General features: G+C 32.7%; 2 long non-coding RNA genes across 2 annotated transcripts in view; one reads left to right on the forward strand and one right to left on the reverse strand.

The window, feature by feature from the left end:
• The window catches only part of LOC117691340 (uncharacterized), a 186,314-nt gene that overhangs the window by 20,914 nt on the left and 142,407 nt on the right, over positions 1-22,993 (forward strand). The window lies entirely within an intron of this gene.
• LOC136274548 (uncharacterized) lies at positions 13,569-22,494 on the reverse strand. The gene is made up of 3 exons (XR_010712957.1): positions 22,015-22,494; positions 21,113-21,212; positions 13,569-15,078 (listed from the first exon to the last, which is right to left on the reverse strand). It is a non-coding gene; the product is annotated as an uncharacterized lncRNA (long non-coding RNA).

Consider the following 22,993-nt stretch of genomic DNA (forward strand, 5'->3'; position numbering starts at 1 on the left):
AAATGAACAAAAATATTTAATTTGTAATAAAACAACAAAATCCCTTTCATTACATTCCTGTTATCGGACATCTAAAAAATTATACGAAACGTAAATAGTACTCACAAACAACGTCTGTTTTAAAAAAAAGACATAACGGAGTAACCAGTGTAAATATAACCTCGAATTCAAAGAAAATGGATAGTTTATCTAAGGAGTTTATTCGTTGTAAAGATAATGATTTTCAAAATAATGCATTATATGAAATAACATAATGTAACAAATTACAAAAAGACTTTAACTCTTAGATAACATAAATAAAATTTACGTTTCTGAATCAGGAGAAACCGAAAAAGTGCTTACTGCAAAGAAATTTCACATTTTAACTTCACAGGCTACTGTGAATTGAATTTTTGAATTGAACATATTTTATTGAATAAATCAAAAGGATAAGACACAAGTTCTAAAACTTAGATAGTCCTCTCCTAGTAATGAAATTTTATAAATATTGCCATACATTGAATATATTGAAATATTGAATATATTGAATACACATAAATATACATGAATAAACAATCTACTGCATATATAATATCACCTTATAAATTCAAACATTTTTTGAAAAACGACCACATTCACTCAAAAAAATTTGTACTGTCTTGAAAATTTCAGCGTTTTGTATATTTGTCAACGAATCATCTCCCCATAATAATAAATGTGCATCTATAATGTTTACGTAACTTAATGTCAATAGCTTATTCATTAGAGAATTCCGAGCTCTTGTATACTTCTTACAGACAAAAAACAAATGGTATGCATCTTCTGATAAGCCACACGAACAGTTTGGACTGGCTATTAAGTTACAGCGGAATAAGTCAGAATTTAAAATACAGTTGTGTCTCAAACGTGTATGTGTTATGTTTAAAAATCTTTTTCCAAATGAAAGATGTTTCTGAGGCTTTACCGTATCATTGTATAAACATTTTTTGAATATTTTAATAGAGGTTGCCTCCCTTGTATTAAGACTTAGGGCATTCCATCTTCTGACAGTATCAGGAATAAATGATTTATTAAATAGTTCTAATCTAAATTTTGGAACAGAATAATCAAGAGAGTTTCTAGTTGTGTACCTTGAAACACTGCCTTTTGTATATGGTACAATGTTTTGTATGTAAGTAGGTACTAAGTTATTGTGCATTTTGTATATACATGTAGTTATCAATTTAGCTCTATTTCTTCTGTGTTCCAAAGGTTCCCAACCTGTTTCAAAATAAATTGAGTTTCTTGAAGCAAAACTTGTGAGCCCAGTTACTATTCTTGCGGCATTTAATTGAACCTTTTCCAATTTTTCTATGTCCATCTGTGTGCAACCAGCCCAAACTTCGGCAGCATATTCCAATTGTGGTCTAATAAAAGATACATACATTTGTGATAGAATATCCCTTGAAACAGAAAATTTTAGCTTTTTAAGTAACCCCAGTTTTTTGTAAGCTTTTTTAACAATGTTATCAATATGTTCTGACCAACTTAAGTTTGAAGATAACTGTATACCAAGATGTTTGTGTTCAGTAACATATTCCAACTGACAATTTTCAAAAAATAATTTAGGAAAATGATGTACATTTTTCAAATGGAAAAATACAGCTTTGGTTTTCTGTGGATTGAATTTCAACAACCATTTTTTTGACCATTCATCTAATATTCTGAGGTCATGATTAAGATTTTGTTCAATAACATTAATATTATCTGAGCATTGTTGTAAAGAGTTGTCATCAGCATATAATCTACATACAGATATCATATTTTCAGCTACATCATTTACATACAATAAAAATAATAATGGCCCAAGTACTGATCCCTGAGGAACACCAGCTTTAACATGGCCTACGGAAGAAAAAATATTTCTATACATAACTTTTTGTGTTCTGTTGCTTAAATAACTCTCAAACCAATCCAGCATGTTTCCACTAATTCCATACATATTTAATTTGTAAATTAGACCTTTGTGCCATACTCGATCAAACGCTTTTGAAAGATCACAAAACACCATACAACAAAATTTGCCTTCATCAATACTTTTAACAATCGAGTGGTATATTTCTAATAGTTGATACATTGTAGAATGACCTGGTAAAAAACCTGGCTAAAAAAAAAGGCTACTGTAATGAAAAAAAAAACCCTGAGACTATAAAAAAAAAACCAAGACTATAAAAAAACCTAAGACTATCAAAGAACCCTGAGGGCCCTGAGGTCGGCACTGAGGAAGTCCTGATAGATCCTGAGGTCGGCACTGATGGCACTAAGAAAACCCTGAGAGATCCTGAGGTAGGCATCTAATAAAAAATATAAAGTGACTTCAATTACTTTATGATTAGCGTCATCTTCATTAAATCTAAACATGTGTAACAAATTTTATTGTTATAAATTCTTTTTATTGATGCAATAGCATTCGATCAGACATTAGCTGATTTTAACCGCATCTTTTATAATTTGTATCAGTATCAAGTTAAGAGATAATACGGAAACCAAAATAAATATATATTCTGTACTTTTATGTGTATTTTATACTGGTATTACATGCAACAAGCAAGGGCCAATCCTTTATTACATTTAATATTCAAAATTCCCAATGATCCATTTACATTTAAAGTATTATCACCAGATAAAATGTATATTTTACACGTTGCGAACATTTTTTATAGTTTAGCTTGTTGGTAAATTAACGTTATTTACTCTTCTTCATTTTCGTGATATTCCTCCTGACTGTGATGTGATAGAATGTAAATAAATGTTTATCAAACGTCTTAACTTTAACAAAGAATTAGGATATCAAAGTAATCAAGTGTAGCTTTAGGAAATATACTTATTAGAAAGGTGGGATTGAAGGACAATGGTTTCAGCTAACAAATGTGTGTTTGAAGCTAATAGAGTTAATGCAATTACATAACAATTAGCGGATTAAAGCGGGTGAATAAATGGGCATTTACCTGGACGATGGTCAGTTTAGGGATAAATAAATATTCTCTGATTGGATGAATTTTACATGTCAATTATTAAGATGGTCATGCCAGTTATATATGTTTTATATATATTTTATAAAAAGGATTAAAGGTTAGTTGAAGAGAGTAGAGAGTTATAGTTCGATAGTTAGAGGTTAAGAGTCAAGGTACAAGTCGTCCGTCTAATCCGTTACGTTTTCCCTCACTGTCATATGTAGGTTAACATTAAGTTAGAATTATTAATAAGCGAGTTTCCCCTTTTTAATGTATATTTTACATGTTGCGAACACTTTCTATAGTATAGCTTGTTGGTAAATTAACGTTATTTTACCAACAAGCTAAATTATAGAAAATGTTCGCAACATGTAAAATATACATTTTACCTGGTGATAGTATTCTTTGGAAATGAAATAGAAGTCGGTTATAAAATATAATGTTTTGAAGTTAATATTTATGTTCATTTTAATCGTCCTAACAAAACATACTTATTTAATGAGTATTCATATATACCAATTATGTTCTACTTTTGATTTATCATATAGCATTTTCATCCACAGTATGGAAAAACCAATAACCTATTGTGACAGTCTATTAATAGATACATGTAAGCACGGACCTGATAAGTTGTTTGTACAAACACATTCATCGAGTTGAAACTTTAACCCCCCAAAATAATCTGATTTATTGACCTGAGCAACAATGGCTTTATATTGGTGTACAAAAGATATTGTACCATATGACCCCTCAGCAGAAAAACAAAAAAAGAATATCATAAAATTAACTGTATCCAAATTTTACTCTTATTTTCCTAACCTTAATCTTTGACATTGTACCCTTATGAAATACCATTTTTACCAAAAATAAGATCCTATGCAAGATATAAAACTAATTTTTTGGTAGTGGTATACTGTTAACTCCAATTCCCTTTATTTTAGTTCTGACCCCTCATTTTACAAAACGATCAAATTATATATTAGAATATATATATATATATATATATATATATGTATATATATATATATATATATATATATATATATATATATATATATATATATATATATATTCATTCACAACTACATTGTACTAGCTAGTTATTGTATTTTATTAAAAAAAAGTCCCTACAATTGTACCTTAAGGCGCTCAAATTAAGAACATTCAAACATTTGATAGGTCTTCCGCATTATAAACGATTGTTGTTTTCCAGGCGTGAACTCGTGCGACGTTTTATAACCTTACTCACTTGATCGATGAATACACTGGAATGAAAAATGTTATCATGTGATATGTTAAAGAACTATTACATGTACATGTATAATTAATGCACAGGCGTCGGAACTCGGGGGGGGGGGGGGGGGGGTCCCCACACACTTTTTTGACAAAGTTAGACATAGCCGTATTCAAAATCTTTTTCTTTTTTGCTTGTCAAGATTTTTGATAAGGTCTAGCCCCCCCCCCCCTTAAATGAGCCTCAGACTGCAATGTATTGACAGGCATATCTACGAAAGCCGAGAAGGATCATTCGAGATACGAGATTCAAAATACGAGATTCAAGATTCGAAATTCGAGATTCAATATCTAATTAACCAATCAAATCAAGGATCTGAAAACACGTATCCTAGCGACATCAAACTGTTCTACGCGGGGGTGTTAAGGAAGCATATGGAATCTGAGTTACATGTAATTCCGTGAAATCACAAATCTTAGTTATTATGTACATATTCAAATATATAAGCAACGAAACGTAGACAAAAACAAATAAAAAATACTAGACAATTTTTGCCAGAAATTAGTTTGTATTACGTAGATTTACACATTGATGACGTCATGACTAAACGTTGAATGTCGTGTGAATTTGATCGGAAAGCATTGTAAACATATTCAAAATATAACTAATCTAAGAACTCTAATAAAGTATTATAGTGTGATTTATTGAGAATTGAACATAAGGATACTGGGGGAGGCGTTAGTTTTATCAATCATTCCCTAAAAGGTATGTAAATTTGCTTTTATTTCTCGGCCAGGCTTTCCTCTGTCGTTGTTTACGATATAAAAATCCAACTAGAACAACACTACCCCGTGTATGTTGAACTTGAAATTTTATACGTATCGTTAGTTTGATCAATGCTTAAATTGAAAAGTGCTGCTAGAATCCCATGTTGTGTGTTGTTTAAATGCAATTGGCCATTTTCCGTGCAAACTTTATAAAAGTTTGGAAGGTTTTACGAGAACCGGATGAATAACTTTTTAATAAGGAAAACCATAGGATTCTAGCAGCGGTTTTGATTAAATTGAGATGTTTTGCCTTCACTTGGTATGTTTATTTTATTTTGGAAACCGCGAGGTAGTGTTGTTCTATCTCATTTTTTGGTAAGGAATATACGTAAGCTATTTATAGTTGTCACGTGATAATGCACCAATGTGGCAGTGATGTACTACCCGATTTTATTGCACTGACATCTATTTTAAAGGATAATACTAAGTTTTTGATCTTATTCAAAATAATTATTTAATTTCACGATTTTGAATACAACAGTCAAAATAAGACGGTAAATTGCCCATATGCTTCCTTAACACCCCCGCGTAAATAAAGATCATTAATCCAAGCTCTTATATACAAAAAAATGCTATGTTCACTTCTCCCTAGCTAACTAAATAATTGTTTGTTTTTATTTTTACACAGAATATTCAAGTAGACTAGTAATAATGCAGTGTGTTTCGCAGATCTAAGTGATTTTGTTTGCCCTGGTGCATTTCCACCTGATGCGTTTGAACCCATGGGTATTTCACCACCAATAGTTTAAACCCCGGCTTTATTCACCCTTTTTGTGTAAAAATGCGGTTATGGAGAGCTTCATAAGTGGAGCCAATTTTTTTCGGTAGGGGGGTCCTAGGCCAATTTTCAATAATTTTACTATGTAAATTAAATAAGCTTCAATTTTCCCGAGAAAAGTCCAGACTCCCTGACCCCCTCCTTTATAGACCCCCTCCGCGCATGAAGATTATAGTAACTAAAATATGTTTTAATCTAAATATAAATAATCAGTCCAGGTTTCACCAATAAATATAAGCATTACTTATCGTTTTTATGTATACAGGCATACACTAGTACTATGATTATATACTAATCATTGAAATATTATCACATCATACGGAATTATTAATTAATACATTTTCCCCCTTTTCTTGAGTAAACAACTTATTATGAGTCTTACTTTTGGCATTGTTTTCAATATAGAAGGATACATATTCTGTACAATTAAAGGTAGGGATAATAGGTGACAATTTGTTCACATTGCCGATTTCTTGTGCAGAGAACAGTAAAATTTTAAAAATTTGATTGTGCATGAATTTTTTAAAATCTCTCTCTCTCTCTCTCTCTCTCTCTCTCTCTCTCTCTCTATATATATATATATATATAATCCAAAATGAGTGAAAGGTGATATCACACAGTATAAATAATCAAAAAAGAAAAAGAAAATGAACAGTTCCAAAGTTTCTATTCACTAGCGCTTTCTGGATTTACATCCTTCTTCAGGTGAATGTACATAAGTTATGTACAAGTTAAGACATTCAAAACAACGTAAAACCACAATCACGAGTGAAAATGTCAACGCATTGAAAGATTTAACCTCAATTCACTTCACGAAATCGGCACAAATATGTTTAGCATGTTTCAAGTATCCCTTCGCACGTAAACTGTTGCACAACAAGGAAATACATCTTTGTCAGTTTGACCCGTTTGTCATGCGTCAACATTCTAACACGGCTGCTGTATACAAAGTACTTTCGTTTTCGGTATGGAATACCGAACCCGAAGTTATAATCTGATTGACCGCGATTATCTCAATTTTTTATTTTCGTAAACTACTCAAATTTGAAACAGAATTCGCCAATTATTTTTGCAATCTATTTTTTCCTTTCCATAAGGATTATTTATGCAAAATTACGTTGACTTAGTAGTTCTTGAGAAGAAGATATTTTAAAATGCACACCTCTTTTTCTACAGTTTCGATGTTTTCTCTGTTTCAAATGAAGATCGGTCTTTTATTTCTGCACTTTATAATCACCTTTCTATAAGGATGCTTTGTGCAAAATTTGGTTGAAATTGGCCCAGTGGTTTTAGAGAAGAATTCAAAATGTGAATAGTTTACAGACGAACAGACAAACGGACAGACGGACGACGAACAAATGTGATCAGAAAAGCTTACTTCAACTTTCAGCTCAGGTGAGCTAAAACTAGACATTAAAGTAGATTGTAGAGAAAAGGCCAATGTTTTTTAAGCACATCGTCTTGCAAGCGTGCTAATATATAATTATACAGAAAATTCAAACATATTCTACTAAAGGAACTTAGCGCAAAGACGGGACACATAGTTTTTTTGTTTTTTTTATTATTAAACTAACAAACAGCTATGATACTAGTAAATATCGTGAGTATGACATCTTTTTCTGAAAACAGATTTTTTTGCAGTTTTAAAATATTGATGATTATATTTATGACTATCAAAGTTGCTTTTATAATTAAATTAAAATCTGAATTAATGAACCATTAATTACTATTAAATCTTAATTATACTAGTAATTAAAGACATTTTGCCAATGAACTACGAAATGTTTAATTTTAATTTAAGAAGTATTTGATTTTATATAGATACATTGAAATTGATTGAACAGCAGGCATAATGCCTATTTATGTTCTCTCCTGTAGTCAAGGTATAATATGAGTAATTATATAATTTTATATACGATATATATATACATATATATTGCAACTGAATTTTGTATAATAGATTAATATTATAAATAGCATTACAAGGAGGTACAGTGCAAAAAAAAAAAATAAACAAAACAAATAGTTTATGATAGGAAAATGAAAATAAAAAAAATAGAAAAATAATGGTTAATTGCTAAGGTTGAAAATTTAAAAAGGTATATGTAGTGTAGAGAAAAAATGAGAAAGAAAAGAAAAAACATGTAATAAAAACAAAATAAAAATTGATAACAGAGTAGAAAAAAAATGGAAAGTTTTGGGGGAAGGGGTGGGAGGGGGAGGGGAAGAACAAATAAGCAATAAAAAAATGAAAAGAAGGGAGTGTAGGGGAAGTCAGTGGTACCCATTTTGATACATTTCTTATACAATGTGTACATTTTTACCTATTAATTTACTTAAATCTGTTTGTACTTTTAATTTAAAAATGAATTTTATCAAATAATAGTAAGTTATTTTGAAATGTTTGTTTATCACTTCCAAAAAGTAGATTCTTAATTGTGATTGGTATGGAATTGTCGTTCATATAATCAAATAGAGATTTTCTTTGGGAGGCATAAAATGGGCAATGTAAGAAATAATGTTTAGAATCTTCCACTTCAAAAAAGCACTTCTGACATAGTGGAGAAGCAATAAGGTGGTGTGAGTAAAGGTCAGCATTTAAGTTACAACTGTTATTTCTCAACTGACAATGCCAAATATGTTCTAATCTTTTGCCTTGGTTAAATTTATGCATATTCAGTTTTTTACTATTACTATTTTTGATGCTGAAACTGTAGTTATATTTTTTGTGTTTTGAGGTAGATTGTTCCACAATATAATTGTAGATGGTATAAAACTTTTGAAGTAAGTTGTTGTTCTTGCAACAAGAGTGCGATAGATGAAATTGTTACGAAGATTGTAGGTATTATCTGGGGTGAAACATTCACCAACAATATTAGATAAGTATTCAGGGGTATAATTGTCTAATATTTTGAACAATGATATTAATTTATGGTTATTTCTACGTTTTTTAACTGTTTCCCAGCCTAATTCCTGATATAGGTACTAGTATTGTTTAGATGAGTTTCGTCTAATTAAGACCAGTAATTATTCGTGCAGCTTCAATCTGTATACTTTCCAATAAATTAATTTGTTCATCTGTACATTCAATTGTCCCAGACTGCATCACTATACTCTAACACAGGGCGAATAAATGCAAAGTAAATTTTCATCAATGATTCCCTATTCATCTTATATTTAAGAATGCGTGGCATGTTCAAATGTTTGCATCAGAGTAATTGCTTACACCTTTTGTATTTCATCCCATTTGAGTTGATGTCCGTAAGCCATATTTGAATTTTACCTAATTATTGAGAAATAAATAAAACAGCTACTTTCATTTGCGATTAACCAGCCCTAAATAGCAAAAATGAGATTAAGGTTGTGGACACGCTTTGGCGGATCCAAGTCAGTAGAACTTTGCATCAAAATAAATGTTTGTATTACAAGTAATGAAATTATGAGATGTATTAAAGCACTGAAAAATGGTAAGTCGTGTGGAATCGACAGAATTTTTAACGAATAATTCATGTGACATTATGTTAAACCTTTATGTGAAGTTATTAGTCCCCTACCGGTTTTCACCGGAGGGGACTATAGCTTTCCTCTGCGTCCGTCTGTCCGTCCGTCCGTCTGTCCCACTTCAGTTTTCCACACCTTTTTTCTTTATGCGTTTGAGGAATAATATGAAATTTGCTGAACAGCTTCAAAATGTTAAACTTCAGATCAAGTTTACACTTTTGTAGCGTCTGGTTGACATATTTTCGAGAAAACTAATTTTTTATATTCCAATTTTTGTAATGTTCGGGTTCGTTATCGGGCTCGGTGTGTATCAAATAAACGAGGAAAGTATGTTGTCTGTAATAATATCGTGCATTACTTGGACCATTCCTTTTAGTGTTTCTAACAAACAAATAAGATTTGGTAAATAGTGTTAAGCATTGTGTTGTAAATATAATCGACAGGGTGTTTTTGTATTATAACAGTGGATTGTTTTCACAAATTTCTACAAACCGGTAGGGGACGTGTATTGCTTATGAAATACTTTCAGAAAGCTTTTTAACAAGATTTTTGAAACTGGAATTATACCTTCACAGTGGATACATGGAAACATTATCCCAATCTATAAAAATAAAGGTAATAACACTGATCCATCAAACTATAGACCAATCACATTTATAAGCTGTCTTGGGAAATTATTTACTTCTATCCTCAATGAAAGACACAGGGCGAAAAACCATCTTTAAGCAAGTCCTTAAAGGTGGCTTAAAGGTGACTTAAAGGAGCTTAAAGGCTATACAACCTTTAATCCGCCTTTAAGTCACCTTTAAGCAAGTGCTTATAGATCCTTAATGTCCAAACTTCTTTAAGCCACCTTTAAGCCCCCTTTAAGTCACCTTTAAGCATCTATAAGTGGCATTAACGCTCTCTTTACACTGCCTTTACACTGTCTTTAAGTGGCCTTTAAGTCAATATTGATCAAGCTGAACAATAAAAACATATACTAAATGCAAAAGCTCTTTTATAGAGATGGGAGGGGGTCATCCGAGTGATAATATAATTTCCAAGGAAGGGGAGGGGGGGGTGTTCCAGGCGGTTTTAATCGTCGCTCCATTAAACACAGATCGCTATCATCAGCACTGTTCCGATGGACACAGATTGCTGTTATAAAATTCTTTATAATTTTTTGGGGGTTTCAAAATTATTGTAGGGATGAGCGCAGTCTCTGTATCTTAATATGTGCATAAAACTAATTAAAGTATGTTTGTTTCCTATTATAAATTAATTGGTGAAAAATCTCTCTCTCTCTCTCTCTCTCTCTCTCTCTCTCTCTCTCTCTCTCTCTCTCTCTCTCAGTTCATCCGGTTATTAAACAAAATAAAGATAATGAACCAAAAATGCATGATTTAATTTGATAATCGGTTTAAGGTTTGTATTTTTTTTTTCAATTTTCATTATTTCTAACTCTAGATCTGCTAGATACATGTTAAAGATGAAAAGACTCTCAACTGCCTTTGTTATATCGGGCAGGATATTACTGCTTTGTTTATCTAGACATAGTTTTGTTCGTTTGTGTATATTTAATTAGAGTCTATTGTTTGTCCAACTTAAGAAAACCCCTGGAACTAACACAGAATATACAAGATATACACAACAGTTGTGTCGTGTGCCCAGGTGCATGTTTGAGTATATCTAATTAAAGTCTATTGTTTGTCCAACTTAAGAAAACCCCTGGAACTAACACAGAATATACAAGATATACACAACAGGTGTGTCGTGTGCCCAGGTGCACTTCAGGGTTTCTAAAGGCGTTGAATCTTAGTATGTTCGAGTATACGATAAGTCTAGTGAATAAAAGTTAATTTACATTTGTATTCATTTTCAAAGTATTATTTCCTAGCTCTGGGTTTCAAAGATGTTACGTCTATAAATTAACGATACATGTATGTAAGAGTAAAATCTTGAGGCTAATTAATTAATGTACCGGTGATCATAAATAGGGGTTGATTATTTAAATATATGTATAATGGTAAATATGTCAAATATGCCCGGCCTGGCACATCATACAATTGTATGTACAAGTCATTTGCAATTGCCACATGCAGTAAATACGTCACTAATTGATAGAATTGATAGTTTATAAATCATGTACATACAATTACATGTAAATATTTAAACATATTGGAACGGCGCCGCGATCATGAAAACCGGGAAATTGCGGGAAATTGAACAAATACCCTAATAGTATCAATGCATTTAATAAAAGAAATGATTTCATTTTCTTTCTTACATTTTTATAGCTATAAATTAGATGAACGTATATCTACTCGGTTTAAATTTATTAACTAAGAAAGCCTACTATAGTGAACCTAACGGTTTCCATTTAGGTATAATATATTTTTGTTCACTGAAGACCAAGTTCCGTATTTCATTCTAAATACATGCATGCATGTAATTTATAAATTAGATATAATTGATTGTTACAAACTGAATGGTTTGTCAAAATCTTTTAAGTAAACACATTCAATACAGTGATTCAATATCCACTGATATATAGGATATACAAACGATCATATATATGTAAGTTGCAGTGGAGCAGAGGAAGTGTGGTGATGCTAGTAAACTCAGGGTCCCGGGTTCAATTCTCGCCGTGGCCGGTTTTTTTTGTATTTTTTTTTTCATTTTTCTTTCTAGAACAAAAACCGTTTTAATACCTTCTTTCATAAAGTTAATACATTTTGTTGGAAATTAAGCACAACATTGAATTAAAATTTTTTAATGGCTTAAAGGTGGCGTAAAGGTGGCTTAAAGGTGGCTTAAAGAAGTTTGGACATTAAGGACCTATAAGTTGTCCTTAAAGGTGGCTTAAAGGTGGCTTAAAGATAGTCTTTAAGCTGCCTTTAAGCCATCTTTACGCTTTCTTTAAGCCACTTTTAAGCAACACATATAGCTTAAAGGTGGCTTAAAGATCGTCTTTAAGCTACCTTTAAACACCTTTAACGAGGCCGGGTCTAATTTTTTCTGCCCTAGATTTTTTAATGAAATTTTCTAAATGAATTTCTACTGATATAATTATTATTATAAGGAAAAAAAATCAGACATTTACCACACCGTTTGTTCAAGGGGTCATCTCAAAGTTTGTTAATCTTTAACATGGGACCCTCTGGGAATTTGCTTGAAATGTATCAATTTTGCACGGTTTTTACATTTTTTTTTAAACTTCTGCCCTAGGGATTTCTTTTTCTGTTCTACATATTAAAGTTATTGCTTAAAGACATCAAATGTTCAAATAAAAAAAACCTTTTACCTCCTGGTTTGATCCAGGGGTCTTATCGAAGTTGTTTTTTGTATGCCCAATTTCCCAGTTTGCCAGATAATGGCTATTTTTTATTTGACAAAGACGGAAATGGTGATCTTTATAGTATTATTAAAACATTCAGACACATTCACTGGATGAAATATCTGGTTTCAGCGCTGCGGAAACCCTTTGGAAACTCTGCGGAAACTTAAGGTTACTTTAAGTTTCCGACAGGTTTCAGCACGGAAACTTCAAGTTTCATTAAGTTTCCGCAGTGCTGAAACTTAGGCTGTCCATGAATCCAAATGGTTTCCGCAACGGAAACTTACTGAAACTTGAAGTTTCTGCATAGTTTCAATCTCCATATACGTTTGGGATACATATTGTTTACAAATGGTTTCCGCGACGGAAACTTACTGAAACTTCAAGTTTCTGCATAGTTTCAACCTCCATATACAATTGGGAAACATATTGTTTACAAAGGGTTTCCGCAACTGAAACTTACTGAAACTTTTTATATTTTTGCTTTCACAAAAGCTGAGCAAGGTTTCTACTTTATGTAAAAACAAAACAATTTCAAACAGTTCCAAATTTATTTTGTTCAAAAATCTGTAATTGTTTCCAATAATAAATAAAGTACAGCCAAGATACAATAATGGAGAAACATCCATATTAGGGACTTTTATTTAAAAAATGATAAAATTGCACAAGAAAAAAAACTCCCATAGAAATCTTTACATTTGTATTTTTTTTCATCTCGATTAAATGCTTATCAAATCTCCCTTTAAAAATGCAACAAAGATCTTACTTTTTTAAAAATATGAATGCAATTTACTAAATAACTGCACGTACATGAATAAACAAAGAAAACTTCACTGTTACATGAACATGATACACTTGTCTCAATTTGTTTTGAACTACAATGAATATGTACACCATCAAATATTTTTGAAAAGTCTTAAGTATCCATCTTTAAAAAAAAAAAATACACTACAAGATAGTAGTTGACTATAGAGGTATGACCCAGATTTGATTTGAATATGTCAATAAATTCCAAAATGAGGTCAAAGTGACCCACTTACAAGTAGGGATAAACCTTTCTTTGTTAGTAATATAATCTAATGTTTTACAATAGAACAGGATTTGATATCATTTTTTTGATAATCCATTAAGTCCAAAGCGAACTTTTCATTTCCACCCCATGATGTACCAACTGATCAGATTTTAATATCATAAGCCTGTCAGAATTTAATAGATGACCCAGAGGGAGATATGAAAAGCTTTTTGACCAATAAAAAGCTAACAATGGAGCAGTCTGTCAAATCATGTGCAAAAATATGATGTACACATTTAATTAATTTTGCTGATTGTAACACACTTCATTCCTGATGAATATTCTTCTTTACACACGGTTTACCTTCGTACATTTCACTTCTTTACGTACATTAATATTTTTAAATCCATGCAAGACATGAAGTAAAATATACATTGTTTATATATGACAAGTATTACTACATGTACCGGTACATGTACTTGCTTTTTGTAGCATGAGTGTATAAAATACAAAGTATCACACAGATCATTCACCTTACAATTCTCATCAATACCAGCATTTTACTTATGATATAAAAGCTAATTCCAATTATATATTAGTTACAAAACACAGATTAAAATTAAACCCACATGGAAACAACTTTCCATCCAAGTAATTTTGTTATATAAAAATTGTAATACATGGGGTATATGTTGTCTTTATATATTTTCATATACGACATAATTGAATATTGTTTGGTGTATTTTATCATTTCTATGACCCATGCATTCATCTCCTAATGCAGTGTTTTTACATTTAAGATTGGTTTCTTAATTTTTCATATATTGCTGCAAATAAAAACTAAGTTAACAATAAATGTTTAAACAAAGAAAATGGAAAAAAAAGTAGTTAACACTTATCAACTTGGAGGTGTGAGGATATATGTTACATGGAGTCTAATATTTTATGCAATATTTGCAAATATAACAAATTATTTAAGAAAATGAAAGTTAATATCTGCGAGGTCTAATCAATCATTTAATAAGTCAAAACCATGTGATTTTCTAAGATTCTAGCTTACAGACAGACACTGTAATATACTGGTATTTGATCATATAAAAAAAGTACTTTTATAGTTTATAGGTTTTTTGAAATGAGAATACTTTACAGTTAAAAAGTCTTGTTCTGCAGAGGTTAAGTCGGGTCGTAGAGATGTGTCCATTCGAATCAATAAGGAGTGTCCTTGGCAGTTGTTGATGTAACCCGAGTCGTAGTTTATGGAAATAGGCCTTTTTGGGGGACTTTCGAGCATTGTCCAGACCGGTGAAGCACTCATATGATCACATCATGGCTACAGCAGACTTAGTAGTTCTGGACAGTGGTAGCATTAAAATTCTTCTTCTTGCGATGAACGTGTTCCTTTCACTGGGCTGTACTTTATGTCTGTTCTATTTATCTTCAACATGAATAATAAAGTTTCATTTAGATTTTTAAACAATAAACACTACGGTTTTCCAGTGTTATGCACCTACTAATGATGCTGATGAAGAAGACAAAGATGCTTTTTACGAACAACTGCAAAGAGAACTAGACAACATGCCAGACCATGATATCAAGATCATCATGGGAGATATGAATGCTAAAGTAGGAGCAGATAATGAACTCTACAATAGAGCAATGGGGCACCATGGTTGCGGTATCATGAATGAGAATGGGCATAAGCTTGCAGAGTTTTGTACCACCAACAACTATGTGATCGGAGGAACTCTATTCCCCCACCGAGACATTCATAAGTTGACATGGCTCTCACCAAATGTGAGAGATCAAAACCAAATTGACCACATCATGATAAATGGTAAATGGAGGAGATCATTGCTTGATGTGAGGGTTAAGAGAGGCGCTGATGTTGGTAGTGATCACCACCTGGTAACAGCATCTATCAAACTAAAACTGCGCAACACACAAGGAAAGCTAACAACAAGGAAGAGATTTGATGTGGACAAACTCAGAGATATCAAGACAAGGCATGAGTTCAACATCACACTCAAAAATAAGTTTAGCATTCTACAGAACCTACAATCAGAAAACAAGACAACATCGGTTGATGAAAAATGGAAGGAAATTTGTAACATCTACACTGAAGCTAGCGAAAAGTGCATTGGCTACAAACCAAAACAAAAGAACAAAGAATGGATAACACCTAACACTTGGAAAATGATTGAAACAAGAAAATGCACCAAAAAGAAAATACTTGAAGCCAAATCACTGAGACTTAAGGAGAAACATCAACAAGATTACAGTGAAATACAGAAACAAGTGAAAAAAGCTGTACGTACAGATAGAAGAGCATACATAGATGCTTTAGCAACAAAAGCAGAAGAGGCAGCCAACAAAGGGGAACAAGGAAATCTATACAAAATAACAAAAGTAATATGTGGGAAAAACAGACCATCACCAAACCTTCCCATCAAAGACAAACAAGGAAAGCTGATAACATCAGAGAATGAAATGGAGGAACGATGGACAGAACATTTTAAGGAGATCTTAAACAGACCACCTCCGATCCATGAACCTGAAATCAGTGAACCCGAATCAGAGTTGAATATCAACATCAATCCACCAGACGTTCCAGAAATTACATCGGCCATACAGTGTTTAAAAAACGGAAAATCTCCTGGGAGTGACAATCTAAATGCTGAGCTGTTCAAAACGGACCCAATCCTTACAGCTACCATCCTCCAACCAACCTACAAAGAAATCTGGGAAAGTAAGACCATACCAGATCAATGGAATCACGGAGTCATCATTAAAATACCAAAAAAAGGAAATTTAAATGACTGTAATAACTGGCGTGGAATAACACTTCTCTCCATTCCAAGTAAAATCATGGCTAAAATTATCATCAGAAGAATATCCAAAGCCATAGATGTCAAACTACGGAAAGAACAAGCAGGGTTCAGACCAGGGCGAGGATGTATCGACCAAATATTCACACTGAGAAACATCATTGAACAGTGTACGGAATGGCAGCGACAACTTTATCTGAACTTCATCGATTTTGAAAAGGCCTTCGACAGCATTCATAGAAACAGTCTCTGGAGAATTGTGCGTTCGTACGGCATCCCCCAACATCTTATAGACATCATCAAGAGTTTCTACGTCAACTTCAGATGCAAAGTTGGAAATTCAAGCATCGAGTTTGATGTCAAAACTGGAGTTCGCCAAGGTTGTGTAATGTCATCAACGCTCTTCATCATAGCCATCGACTGGGTCATGAGGAACACAACATCAGACATCCCAAGAGGCATCAGATGGGGAACGTTCACAACACTTGAAGACTTGGACTTTGCCGATGATATTGTCCTGTTTTCCCACTCCCATCAGCACATCCAAGACAAAACACATAGGCTCCACGAATTTGCTGGAAATATTGGACTGAAGATCAATGCCAAGAAAACTGAAGTCATGACCCTAAATGTGAATAACCCACAGGGAATTAAAATGGACAATCACATCCTTCCATTTACAAACAACTTTACCTATTTAGGGAGTAGTGTCACAACAGATGGTGGAGCAGACAGGGACATTCAGCAGAGACTAGCAAAAGCCAGAGCAGCATTTAAGAACTTGCAAGCTGTGTGGAAATCCAGCCAGTATACCAACAGGACAAAGCTCAAACTGTACAAAAGCTGCATCATACCAATTCTTCTGTACGGTTCAGAGTGCTGGAGAATGACAGAGAACGACCTTAACAAACTGTCAACTTTCCACACCAAGTCCCTGAGAAGAATCCTAAAAGTATTTTGGCCAAATACCATCTCAAATCAGGACCTTCTCAGCAGATGCGATCAGGAGGATATGGCCACCATCATCACCAGGAGACGATGGACCTGGATTGGCCACATACTCAGAAGGGACCCTGAATCCATCATAAAGACAGCCCTCTTCTGGACACCAGAAGGAAAAAGGAAGAGAGGGAGACCAAAAGTTACCTGGCGGCGAACAGTGGAAGCCGAGATGAAAGAGCATCAGAGAAGCTGGGGCACTCTCCAGAAGCTAGCCAGTGACAGACAGGGATGGAGAGCCCTCGTTACTGCCCTATACGCCAAAGGCGTCACGGGCAGTAAGTAAGTAAGTAATTCAGCCTAACATGTAATAAAAGCATTCTGAATAAAATTCTGAATACAGAAGCTACTATGCAGTTGCCAGTTGCTGTTTAAACTATGTTATAGAGGGTGAAGCCCTCTCACGGGCCTGAAGGGCCCGTGAGAGCGAAGCTCTCCCTATAGACAACATGTGTATATATGTCTAAAAATAGAAATTACACTCTATACCGATGAAGTTGAAAAACTTTTCCAAGATGGAGGAAAAAAGAATAACTTCACGCGCAATGACATCACCAGCATCCATGTTGAATTTGAATCTCGTACTAACTTCACGTTTGGTGATAATTTAACAACTTTGTTTGATGAGTGATAAATACATTCGAACTTACGTAGAGTGTTCTTGAAAAAATTAATTAAGAAAACAAATTTTCCTTTCCTACAACTTTCAACAGTTGCATTAAATCCGATCAAATGAATTTCATGGCATCTGATTGGACAAAAAAAACTGTTTCAACACAATCGCAACTTCTCGGGCCTTTTCGGCATGCTCGTGTTTTTCCGAGCTTGCCGGAAAGGCCCGAGAAGTTGCGATTGGTTTCAACAGTGAATCGGTTTTATTTCATTGTTATTAAAATAACATCAATGTAAATCGTAGCCTGACATACTCATACCCAGGTCATTCCGTACCCAAAATTCAAATTAATTATCAAAATCCAAAAAAAAAAATAAGTAACCACCAATAACTATTTCAATAAAAACAAAAAATGAATCAAAACGTAATTTTGTAGACATCATAATCTTTGACAGACACATTGTAAAATATTTCCCCATTTTAATCCCCCCCCCCCAAAAAAAGTGTAAACCATTCGTATATGATTAAAAAATACAATAAATGTTCAAATTACCCCCAATCTGCCATGAAAAAAAAGCAAATAGGGAGAATATTTGGAGCAATATGCATTATAAATACTTAAAAAAATTATGCATAATAGGAAGTACTGATCTGCATTCACAATCATAGATATGCATTGCACACTAAATGTTAGACATTTGTCAAACAAACTCAGATTAAATTATATACCCCGGTATGTACAATATAAATGAAGGACATAATTTACACCTTATGATGTGAATTAGCAAGGGTATCTCAATTCCCTAGTTTTAATGCACAAATCAATCATTGAATGTTCAATAATTCAATGTTTGGATGACAAATTTTAGTGAATTTAGGTATGTACAATATAAATGAAGGACATAATTTACACCTTATGATGTGAATTAGCAAGGGTATCTCAATTCTCTAGTTTTAATGCACAAATCAATCATTGAATGTTCAATAATTCAATGTTTGGATGACAAATTTTAGTGAATTTAGGTATGTACAATGTAAATGAAGGACATAATTTACACCTTATGATGTGAATTAGCAAGGGTATCTCAATTCTCTAGTTTTAATGCACAAATCAATCATTGAATGTTTAATAATTCAATGTTTTGATGACAAATTTTAGTGAATTTAGGGACCAAAAATAATCTCATTATCTGTCCATACAAGTGAAATATTCTCAAGATGAATTGATTTTCCTATTTAAAAAAAAATACATTTATACTCTTTAATTTATGTTTTATGCAATTGCCATACATTTAAAATAAGAGAGTAAGAAGTTAAGATTTTATACTTCATGCGGAGAAATTATCAAGAGATCTGCAATGTAGATACTACATGTAGCTGCAGCCAGGCATTATCCAATTTAATTATGTATAAATTACTTCAGATTAGACAATAAGGCATTAAAATAATATACATGCATATTGATAGAATCAAAATAACAAGGACAAAAATGCAGCTAAAATCTGTCGTAAGATTTTTTGCTTCATTATAAGTTATTCATAGATACCTTCGCTAGCCAAGGGGCTGTGATCTTGCAGGAGCGGCGCGGATCAGAAACCTAGCTTGGCTTACGAAGATGAAATATTTCAGGGTTTAAACAATATTTATTTACATACCAGAATGAAAATTAATTTAGAAGTTTTTGTATTTGAATTTCCTCTCTCTCTCTCTCTCTCTCTGACTTGTTCGGCTATAAAGAGCGGCTGTTAAATAAAAATCTATGGATATAATATAAGATCTAAATATGATAGCATTTGAAAATTGTGTGAGGCTTTCCAAGAAACTTTAAAATGAAAAAAAAAAAAAATTTCATAAGAAATCTGTTCTTCGTTCCTGTGAAAATCTCCGAGTTAAAAAAAGCGATGACGTTTTAATTAAAGCTGCTTGGTCTGATTTTATATCAAATTTTATGCAAACTTTTAAACGATGGCTATGTTTAGTATATGTATAATAATAGACATTGCAGTAGTTTTACCCGTCAATTATGCCAAATTTCAATGAAGAAAAATACGTACAAAATTTGCCAACAAAACAAACGACATTAAAAGGTACCGCGTTATTTCGCCTTGTGTTAAATTTCACCCCTGACGACGAGAAGGGTATGGTTGTATTACGAATTTGACATCGCTTTAAATAAACTTAAAGGTCGAAATGATCAGATAAATTACAAATAGACATGTGTACGTTTTGTTCACTAATATTTCTGAAGTCTGCTTTCTTTACAATCTATGCATAGCATGTGGGAAACGAAACCAAGCGGTTTCCTTTTCTTAACATTCCCGTGATGCATTTTTGTTTGTTTTTTTGTTTGCCCAAAGAGAAATTATTTTTATTAACTTTGAATATTTCTAACTTTGAAAGGATACTGATTCTGCTGGTGTAAATAGGAGAAAGTCCATAACTTTCTAAGATAAATGATTTGTATTGAAAAAATGTTGATACTGTAATAACAAACAAATCGGACCAAGCAGCTTTAAGGATTTCAATTGTATTTCTTTTAGCTCTGTATGTTTCTATAAATATCGTCAACATGTGATGGAAACAGTAGTTTTCGACAGACTATAGTCTATAGCATATTGGGGCTTGAACAAATTTAACAAGCAATAAGATTAGAGTCCAAACAAAGCAATATATGAAATGATAGGCCAGAGATGATGAAAGGGCGTCTACTGATCATGATCAATAGCCCCATTTATACTGGCTTCGCCCTCCAAACGGTTACACCGTAAACATATTATAATGACTACAGTAGTATCTGGTCTAAAATGTTTCATTTTATGTTTGAAGCTATGTTATTTTCATTTTGATTCAATTATTGTTTGTTGGACAATGGAAAAACTTATCAACAATAAGTGTGTTTCACCCCCCCCCCCTCCAATCAACCTCCTTTTCAAGAACTTAGACCTGGATTTCCCAAAAATCACTACAGTAAATTATAAACATCCAACACATGTATAAGTTAATGGTGAAAATAATCAATTTCAAAGCAATACCTTGCGTTCACATCGTCCAGCTGGTCAAAACATTCATCCAAATCACCGAACAGAGGATGCAACTAATCACCGGAAATATTGTCTTTGTATGCTGTCAATGCTGCAAAAGAAAAACGTGAAAGATTTCATTTTCCGGATTTAATTAATAAATTTTTTTCGTTACATTTAGAGTTTGTAAATTGTATAATGTCCGAAAGATTCATTGTTCGTCTTGTTTACCAACCAAGCATTCATATTGTAGTATAAATAAACAAGACGGAAACGTCTTTCAACATCAACCCAGGTTCATTCTTTTCAGTTAGCCTCTGAATTACAAAATAACAAAGATAACGACGATTTACAAATTTATTAAGCAAAATCAAATATTGAACATAAATAACATTGTTTGATTCCGGTTATAACCTAAGAAGGAGAAATGACAATTTACCTTAATGTATGCCGAAAAAGGGGAGAGGGGGAGAGCTTGGTCCGTAGACCAACAAGAGAGTCTCTCGACAGCCCTCTGACGGCTGTATTTATATACTTACAGACAATAGAATTTAAATAACAATAGACAGGGCATCAATAGTCTTAAACAAAATATAAACGGAGTATAAATTTCCGGAATCAAATATATACAAATACATATAGATATACCACAATATATTAGGGACGTTTATATAATTATATATGTGTATACCCCGGATAATCTTGATTATCATGCATATAAAGTTGGTTAATGGTTAACTTGGTCAAAACGTATATTTAAAAGAGATACGGTAATTAAAAAATTAAAACGCCGAACCAAGTTTGAAAAAATGACGCCATCTTGATTTGATGGCGCGAGATCTCGTTTACAAATGAGAGATAAATTAGAGCCTTGAAAATGTTATTGGGAGTATCTATATTGTGAATTAAGTTACCTTGACATGAGTTCTTCGTTCCTGCATTATCTCCTTGTTGTAGAGGCTATTAATGCTTCTCAATTCTCCAGTTTACAACAGCACCTTCTTGTCCATTTTAACCTTCGCTCGGAATCATAAAGTGCGCCAATAATGGGTGAGGACTAATCGCCGGAATGGCGACGGAATAGACGTAGTGACATGTATAAAAAGGTCGATAACTTGTGTTGTGTATAAGCTATCGTCATTCAGTTTTCAGTTTTTCCATCTATGGATATAGGGCTATTGAAATATGTAAAAAATAGGAGCCGGAATGAGGTAGTCGTCTTAATAAAACAGTTAATATCTCAAAAAGTTTTTAACATTTTTTCATTCGGACACGATTTTTTTAATTATTACGACCATATCTTTTAAACATGTAAAACTTGAATCCATATGTTTTGATTTGATATATAAAACCTTTGCCGGAATGAAATTTTTTCGTTGAAAAAGAATGCCGTTATCGTGCAGTCATTCCAACATAATCACCTGTATTGTTAATACCCTCGAATATTTTTTTATTCGGTAAAGATTTTTTTCATCCTGGGATATATATACCTTTCAGAAAATATATAGTTTTGTATGATAAAGTAATATTAAATGCTCAAAACCTTTGCCGGAATGAAAATTTTACACACAAAATTTACAAATCTTAATCGATTCACTCAAGTATCGCTCAGGTAAAGAAGCCATAATACAAAGGTGTGAACAACGCCTGTAATTTTAAAAACACAACGGGACTTTATTAAAACAACACCGTGCCAATAAAACAACACATATTTCTCAAATTTATTCACGACAATGGTCGTTACAAAGCCAATCTGTACAATCATTATTTACATCAGCACATTTTGAATGTTTCCAAACGTTACAAAGTTTTTTCCCTAATTTAAAATCACAACCTACCATTTCATCCACCCAATCTGGAAACCCACAAGAACAACAGCACTGAATTGTTAAA

The sequence above is a fragment of the Magallana gigas genome, chromosome 4 (genome assembly GCF_963853765.1).
Source record: "Magallana gigas chromosome 4, xbMagGiga1.1, whole genome shotgun sequence".
NCBI classification, from domain to species: domain Eukaryota; kingdom Metazoa; phylum Mollusca; class Bivalvia; order Ostreida; family Ostreidae; genus Magallana; species Magallana gigas.